Genomic DNA, 7,652 nt, shown 5'->3' with positions numbered 1-7,652 from the left:
CGGCCAATTTACTTGATACAGCATGGCTCTGGCATAAAAACCTTTCTTACTTGATGACGTACCCAAATTAAAAACAAATTTGGTGTGAACTTATATCAAACCCTAAGATTTCACTATTTTTTACTGAGCTTTATTTGCCATCCGTTCAATTTGGTTTTGAAATAATAACATGGTATGTCTAAGATTGTTTGGTGAAGTTGAGCCATTTATTCTATATCAGGCTAAATTTGTTTGTTAATCTTAATAACCTGATGAACAAGACCTTGTAATACGCATTTCTGATTATATTGCCATACGTTATGAAAGCTTTTCCATGTATTATAAGCTGAACTTAAAGTTAACATGACAAGAGATCTTATTTTGGCAAACAACCTTCAAATTGAAACAATGCATTTCCTTGTGAAATTCAATTTTATCATCACATTTAATGCCTCATTTGTGAGTAATCATCTTAATTTCATGTCCTCTTGCTGTTCTATTTCATCTATAAATGCAGTCTTCAAAATCTTGCCTATTTCTTATTTCCAACTGTTTCGCTACTCACTACACTGTTCTTGATGATTGTGCTACCAAAATAATTTATAACTGAATATGCTGAAAATCTCCCTATGGAAGATCGAATTTACAGTAAGTGAAATCTAAGAGCAGCAGAAGTAAACATATATTTTTGTAGAAAATATATTCTTTAATATTCAATTACATACTCTTGAATGGAAAATTACTCAGGGTACTGTGTCGAGTTTTGATTTGTGACTCACAATTTTAAGTCAAAGCTATTGCTTTCTCATTGGCCTTTGCTGTTTATTCTGTCACAACTGACTGACATACCGGTATATCCAATTGTCACAATGAATTTTTATTCACTTTGCATGCATTCCTAGAATTGTTGATTCCACCATCCCCTCCTCCTATTTCAGGAGCTTTAGTTTAGAGATGCATCGCGGAAACAGGCCCTTCGGCCCACCGAGTCAGCACTGACCAGCGATCCTCGAACACTAACACCATCCTACACACACTAGGGAGAATTTACAATTTTACTGAAGCTAATTAACCTACTAACCTGTACGTCATTAGAATGTGGGAGGAAACCGGAGATCCAAGAGAAAACCTGCACAGGTCTTGGAGAGAACGTACAGACAAGCACCCGTAGTCAGGATCGAAGCCGGGTCTCTGGCGCTCTAAGGCAGTAGCTCTACTGCTACGCCATCGTGCCGCCAAATCTTTTATTAGTAATGCCAGTGAAAGGAAATGTTGTAAGATTGTCTAGCTTTTATGAGAAAGTATATTGATTACATTAAAAATTTACAAAGAAAATTACTCTTGCTATTTCACAGATATAATTTCTGATAAATTAGTATCTGAGCATTACTCTTGATCTAGCAGAAGTACAATTCTAGGCTACTTGATTGAATCAGACAACTACACCCTGGGGTGATTTCAATCTTTCACAATTGTCAGCTTTTTCAACTGCATTTTGTCATTTTTACGTTATATTTAGTATGCGGGTGTTGGCTTGTCATTTTTCTGCCCATCCCCAATTCTCATCAGCAGGTGGTGATGAGCCTTCACCTTAAATGGAAGCAGAAGTAGGCTATTTGATCCTTTTGTGTCTGCTCTGCCATTTAGTAAGACCTTTGACCTCTGCCACTTTGTGCACTCATCCCATACCTCTGGATCGTCTTTAAGTATATGCAGCAACAAAGCTTCCATAGTTCATTCAGGTAGTGAATTACAAAGATCTATAGGTGAAGTTTCTTCACAGCTCTGGCTGGATTGGCCCATATGGAAAATAATCTTGTGTGTCATCCCAGGAATCAATCTGGAGAACCTTAGCTGTGCTTCTTCTTTGTAAGTATATTCTTCCTTCAGATTTCCTTCTACTCGTATGCAACATTTTCAAGTATCAAGTCAGACCATAACCTATTTGCATCTCTGTAACTAGGTAAGTTCAGGATATAGATTTCACAACCCTGTGCATTTGGAAATAGATTGTAAATAGTTAGCTTGTGGCCAGCCACTTACATTTTCATGGCTAGACGATTGGCAGCATTCAATGTTTCTAGATGTAGGGATTCACAATTGAGTCTTTATGAATAAATATTTCTGTTTAGTATGTAAGAATACTTCTCGAGTAAGTGAATCCAGAATAGTATATGAATGTATCCAAAATATATAGTGCGTATGAGATTATTGAAGTGTGTGACTATATACACTGACAGCTCTAACAGTATAACTATCTAAAACATTTTACTACATGGTGAACAATAATATATCAGACAATGCTGCCCTTCGAAGGTAGACAAAAGTGCTGGAGAAACTCATCGGGTGCAGCAGCATCTATGGAGCGAAGGAGATATGCAACGTTTCGGGCCAAAACCCTTCTTCAGACTGATGTAGGGTGGGGGGGGCAGGGAGAAGAAAGGAGAAAAGAAGAGGAGGAGCCAGAGGGCTGAGGGAGAGCTGAGAAGGGGAAGAGACAGCACGTTAATGTCTGCCCATATGAACCAATGTGTTTAGTTTATTGTCAAGTGTACAGAGGTACAGTGAAAAGCTTTTTGTTGCACGCTAACCAGTCAGCGGAAAGACAATCCATGATTATAATCGAGCCGTCCACTGTGGACTAATACATGATAGAGGGAATAACGTTTAGTGCAAGATACGGTCTAATAATGTCTGATTAAAGATAGTTCCAGTTTTACTTTTACAGATTTGATAAAAACAATTGTCAGCAATTGGTCTTGAATCAAAAGCATTCTGTAAATAAAGAGTGTGGTTAAACAATTTGAAAGAGTAAAATAAATGTATAATTTTAGTAATGTTACCTGTAACTTCATGCTCCCTATACAAATAGCAAGAATGCTTAGGAAAGAAAATCCAGAAAATATATGCAAGAATCTGTTTGCTGTCTGAGTGCATTTTCCATACAGTAGAAATAATGTAACTCGTTGTCTTAAGTTTTCCATCTAATAAAATGCCCTGTTAGTTAAATTACTGGGATAAAAATAAAAGAGTGTTTGAACAGAGGGAAGAAATAAGAAAGGGAAGTGGAAACAATGGGATTTAAGTATGAAACAGCAGTGAACTTGCCTGTCAGCTGATGTAGGGTAAGCTCAGTACATAGAAATAGTTACATAGTGGTTGCATGTATATTGATGTAAATCGAGGAAAATCACATAAAAAAGAAAGTGTGTTTGAAGTCCTAGGTAAAATAGGTGCTGTAGTTCGTTGATAGCACCATGTGCCAAGAATACTGACACACATGATATCAAAATCTTTCGGATTAATCAAAACTTTGTGGTAACAGCCCCATTCACATAACCATGAAATAGAATAAAAGTCATTTAAATAGAACAAGTGCTATTGCTTCTTATTAATCAGCAACTGTAATAAATTATGAATCCAATAGTTTTTATGATTAAAGAGGTTCTGCAGCTGTCACTGTCGGTAAATCACAAGCCATGGTTCCAACTTCTGCTTTCTCAGCTGCAGTTTTGCAAAGCTGTCAGGGCCAGATTCTGGGTTGATCGAGTGGTTAGGCGGCCTGATACTACGGAGCAACTCCTTTCCTAGTATTTTCATGTATATTGCTCACCAAAGGCCGAAAGTGACCAGAGCTGTGAAGTTCAAGGTTGCTGATAAACTGCTGGAGGAAACAGAAATAGAAATCTTGGAAGACGTCAGCTGGTCAAACAGATTCTATGGAGGGAGAAAGCAGTTAATGTTTTAGGTCAGTGACACTTTCTCAGAACTGTGCATGTGGAGCTGGTGCAAACAGCTGATGGCTCCAATCAGCACCTTGCTTGAAAGGCCTAAGATGAATGAGTCAGCTTTTAAACATGGTGAGATTTCAGTCGTCCTCTAAAAATAACCCAAGCACTGAAGGAAGACTGGGAAGATGACCCCTGTGTCAGTATCATTGAGTGCCTTAATAATTAAAGAACCTTGCACTACAGAAGGAAAGCAAATTACCCCTATGTTACATGCACAAGCTTTTTGTCAGAACAACCTGATGTACAGTGGGTTGCTGCTACTGACATCCTCAAGTATTCATCCAATTCACCCTTGAAAGGCATGATCACATTTTTTCAGCAATGTCCTCTCGAGCAATGCTTTCTAATTCATAATATGTTACTATGTAAAATATATCTGCTCATCTCTGGCTTCATGGCCAATTATTTTGAATCTCTAAACTCAGGTTAGCATCTCAGCAATGCACATTTAAATCTCCTATTTCCCTGTTTTAAGGAAAATATTAGCAGTTTCTCAATTATCTATACGTATCTGATATTCTAATACATCTCCCCAGTTCTCTAAACCTTGCTGTTCTCTCTAAAGTATGCTGCGTAGAATTGCACACTAACTGAAAACTAATCAGTGATTTGTACAAGTTGTGCAATCCTTCCTTGCTTCTGTGATCTGTACTGTTTGTAAAGTTAATAATTCTGTATTCTTTAATATTTAATGTTAAGCGTCTTTAATGTGCACCTACATCCCCTGCTTCCGTCTCACTCCCTACCTTCCTTTTAAAATGAAGCTATTTTAGTTTATATTCAAGTTTCAAAATCTTTTTGAAAACGAGGAAAGCATACAGGCTGATTTTTCTTTTAAAACCCAGAAGAAAACAAGAAATTACAGCAAGATAATGTTTCCTAAATTTATTATGATGGAAGGTGGGCCATGGAAGGAGGGTGGCAGTTTTGAGCTAGGACTGAGGTGGGAAGGCAAAACTTATCATTAACGGACATGCGAAATGGAAAAAGTTAGGCAGATGCCCCCCCCCCCCCCCCCCCACTTTTTTTCTTCTGTACTATGCTATAACTATATTCTGCTTTGTCAAAGACCCGTTTGAACTCGATAGAACATAGAAAAGTACAGTACAGGATCAGGTCCTCAGCTCACAATGTCTGCTGAACATGATGCCAAGATAAACTAATCTCTTGTGCCTGCTCATGATCCATATCCCTCCAATTCCGTGCATATCCATGTGTCTATTTAAAAGCCTATTAATTGCCCACGACTGTATCTGCCTTCACCACCACCACCGTTGGCAGTGCATTCTAGGCACCCACCACCCTCTGTAAAAACAAACCTGCACATCTCCTTTAAACTTTGCCTCTGTCACCTTAAAGTTATCCTGTGAAGATAGACTATAATAATAGCTGATAAACACCAATTTTTGTGAAAGCAGTCAAAAGAATTGGAGGGTAGGAAATATTTTTACTATGGTACACAAAAATGCTGGAGAAACTCAGTGGGTGCAGCAGCATCTATGGAGCGAAGGAAATAGACAACGTTTCGGACCAAAACCCTTCTTCAGACTGATGGGTGGGGGGAGGCGGGGAGAAGAAAGGAAAAACGAGGAGGAGGAGATTGAGGGCTTAGGGAGAGCTAGGAAGGGGAGGAGACAGCAAGGGCTAACAGAATTGTGAGAATTCAATGTTCATGCCACCAAGATGCAGACTCCCCAAGCGGAATATGAGATGCTGTTCCTCCAATTTCCGGTGTTGCTCACTCTGGCCGTGGAGGAGGCCCAGGACAGAGAGGTCGGATACGGAATGGGAGGGAAAGTTGAAGTGCTGAGCCACCGGGAGGTCAGGTTGGTTAATGCGGACCAAGCGGAGGTGTTCGGCGAAACGATCGCCAAGCCTACGCTTGGTCTCACCGATGTAGTTCAGCTGACATCTAGAGCAGCAGATGCAATAGATGAGGTTGGAGGAGATGCAGGTGAACCTCTGTCGCACCTGGAACGACTGCTTGGGTCCTTGAATGGAGTCGAGGGGGGAGGTAAAGCGACAAGTGTAGCGTCTCTTGCGGTTGCAAGGGAAAGCTCCCGGGGAAGGGGTGGTGCGGGAGGAAAGGAAAGAATTGACCAGGAAGTTACGGAGGGAGCGGTCTTTGCGGAAGGCAGTCGGGGGGAGATGGGAAGATATGGCGAGTGGTAGGGTCACGTTGGAGGTGGCGAAACTGACGGAGGACTATTTGTTGTATGTGACGGCTAGTGGGGTGAAAGGTGAGGACCAGGGGGACCCTGCCCTTGTTGCGAGTGGGGGGGGGTGGGGAGAGAGAGCAGTGTTACGAGGTATGGAAGAGACCCTGGTGCGAGCCTCATCTATAGTAGGAGAGGGGAACCCTCTTCAGGGAACGGCACCTCTTCAGGGAACCGCTCCATCCGTAACTCCCTTGTCAATTCTTCCCTTCACGGCCAGAGTGAGCATTGGAGGAGTCTGCATCCTGGTGGCATGAACATTGAATTCTCCCAATTCTGTTAGCCCTTGCTGTCTCCTCCTCCTTCCTAGCTTTCCCTCGGCCCTCGGGCTCCTCCTCCTCCTCCTCTTTCCTTCTCCCCGCCTCCCCCCACCCCCCATCAGTCTGAAGAAGGGTTTTGGCCCGAAACGTTGCCTATTTCCTTCGCTCCCTAGATGCTGCTGCACCCGCTGAGTTTCTCCAGCATTTTTGTGTACCTTCAATTTTCCAGCATCTGCAGTTCCTTCTTAAATATTTTTACTATATTGGGTTAGCCAATAAAACATCACTCATCTTTTTTAAATTAATTTCCTCTTGAAAGCGGAATCTGACATAGCGCTGAACTAATTGTTGGAAGGTTATTTCTCTGAGGCTTTTCATTCATGTATTTTTTGGTGAGCCATACAGATAAAGTTCTCCATTATTAAGGCCGTAAATACTGGTGGTGTCTTGCACAATGATTATTCTGGGATTTACCATCATTTGTATGAAATATTTCAGATTGTTGTTGCAGAAACATTATTACATAACTGCCATAGAGATTCCCTTATTGCTCCAATTCGAACGTTGTCAACTGGCTTTATCATTATTGCCAAAATCAGCCATGGTTTACCACAAATTGACAGTGTCATCACTGCTTTCAAGTGATTATACCTCATAGTATTGAGAAAATCTAAAGACAACAAACAGAACTGTACATTTTCCCTAGGTAATCGTTAAAATAGCTAATAGAGCACAAGATCGTCTTAAAAACTTACAAACAATCATTTTTTCAGGAGTACATTTCAATTATTGCTTGTTCTTCCACCCTCTCTTTATACATTTGGCATCTCATTGTTTTGTGTATATTCAAAATAAATGCCTTTTAGTCTGACGTTCTCCCATAATACATTGTTTCGTTAACACAGAAATCATTGTAAATTGTTGTATATTAAAAAAAACATTTTGTTCATTTGAATGCTAATTAGTCCCCAGAAACAATATTCCAAATTGATTTTGTACAGTTGCTACCCCATTACTGATAAATTCTTCATGCTTTGATTTAAATAACATTCTTCAATTCCATTGATTCTGTTAACACGAGGCTGCCTTCAAACATTTGAAAATTATGGGAGTGTTTTCATTGAATTCCTGTTAGGCAGTATTCTTGTATAATTTAACTTGCCTGTAAATTCTATTTTTTATGTTAGATTCTCACATTGCTGCCATATTTGTCTTGCTTAATTTGATTTATTGAAATGTTGAATTTTTTTTTTTACAATCAAGAATTTGGAATGATCACAAATAGAATTTGGTAAGTTTTCTTCGTTCTTGCTAAAATTGTATGTTGTTGATAAAATATAAATCTTTAGTAAATTGCAGTCAGCACCTAAGCACTTATCCCTAACCTACTCCACACTCTGAGCTCT

The sequence above is a fragment of the Amblyraja radiata genome, chromosome 10 (assembly GCF_010909765.2).
Source record: "Amblyraja radiata isolate CabotCenter1 chromosome 10, sAmbRad1.1.pri, whole genome shotgun sequence".
NCBI lineage: Eukaryota > Metazoa > Chordata > Chondrichthyes > Rajiformes > Rajidae > Amblyraja > Amblyraja radiata.
The sequence above is the reverse complement of the archived record's forward strand: the minus strand, read 5'-3'. Positions refer to the sequence as shown.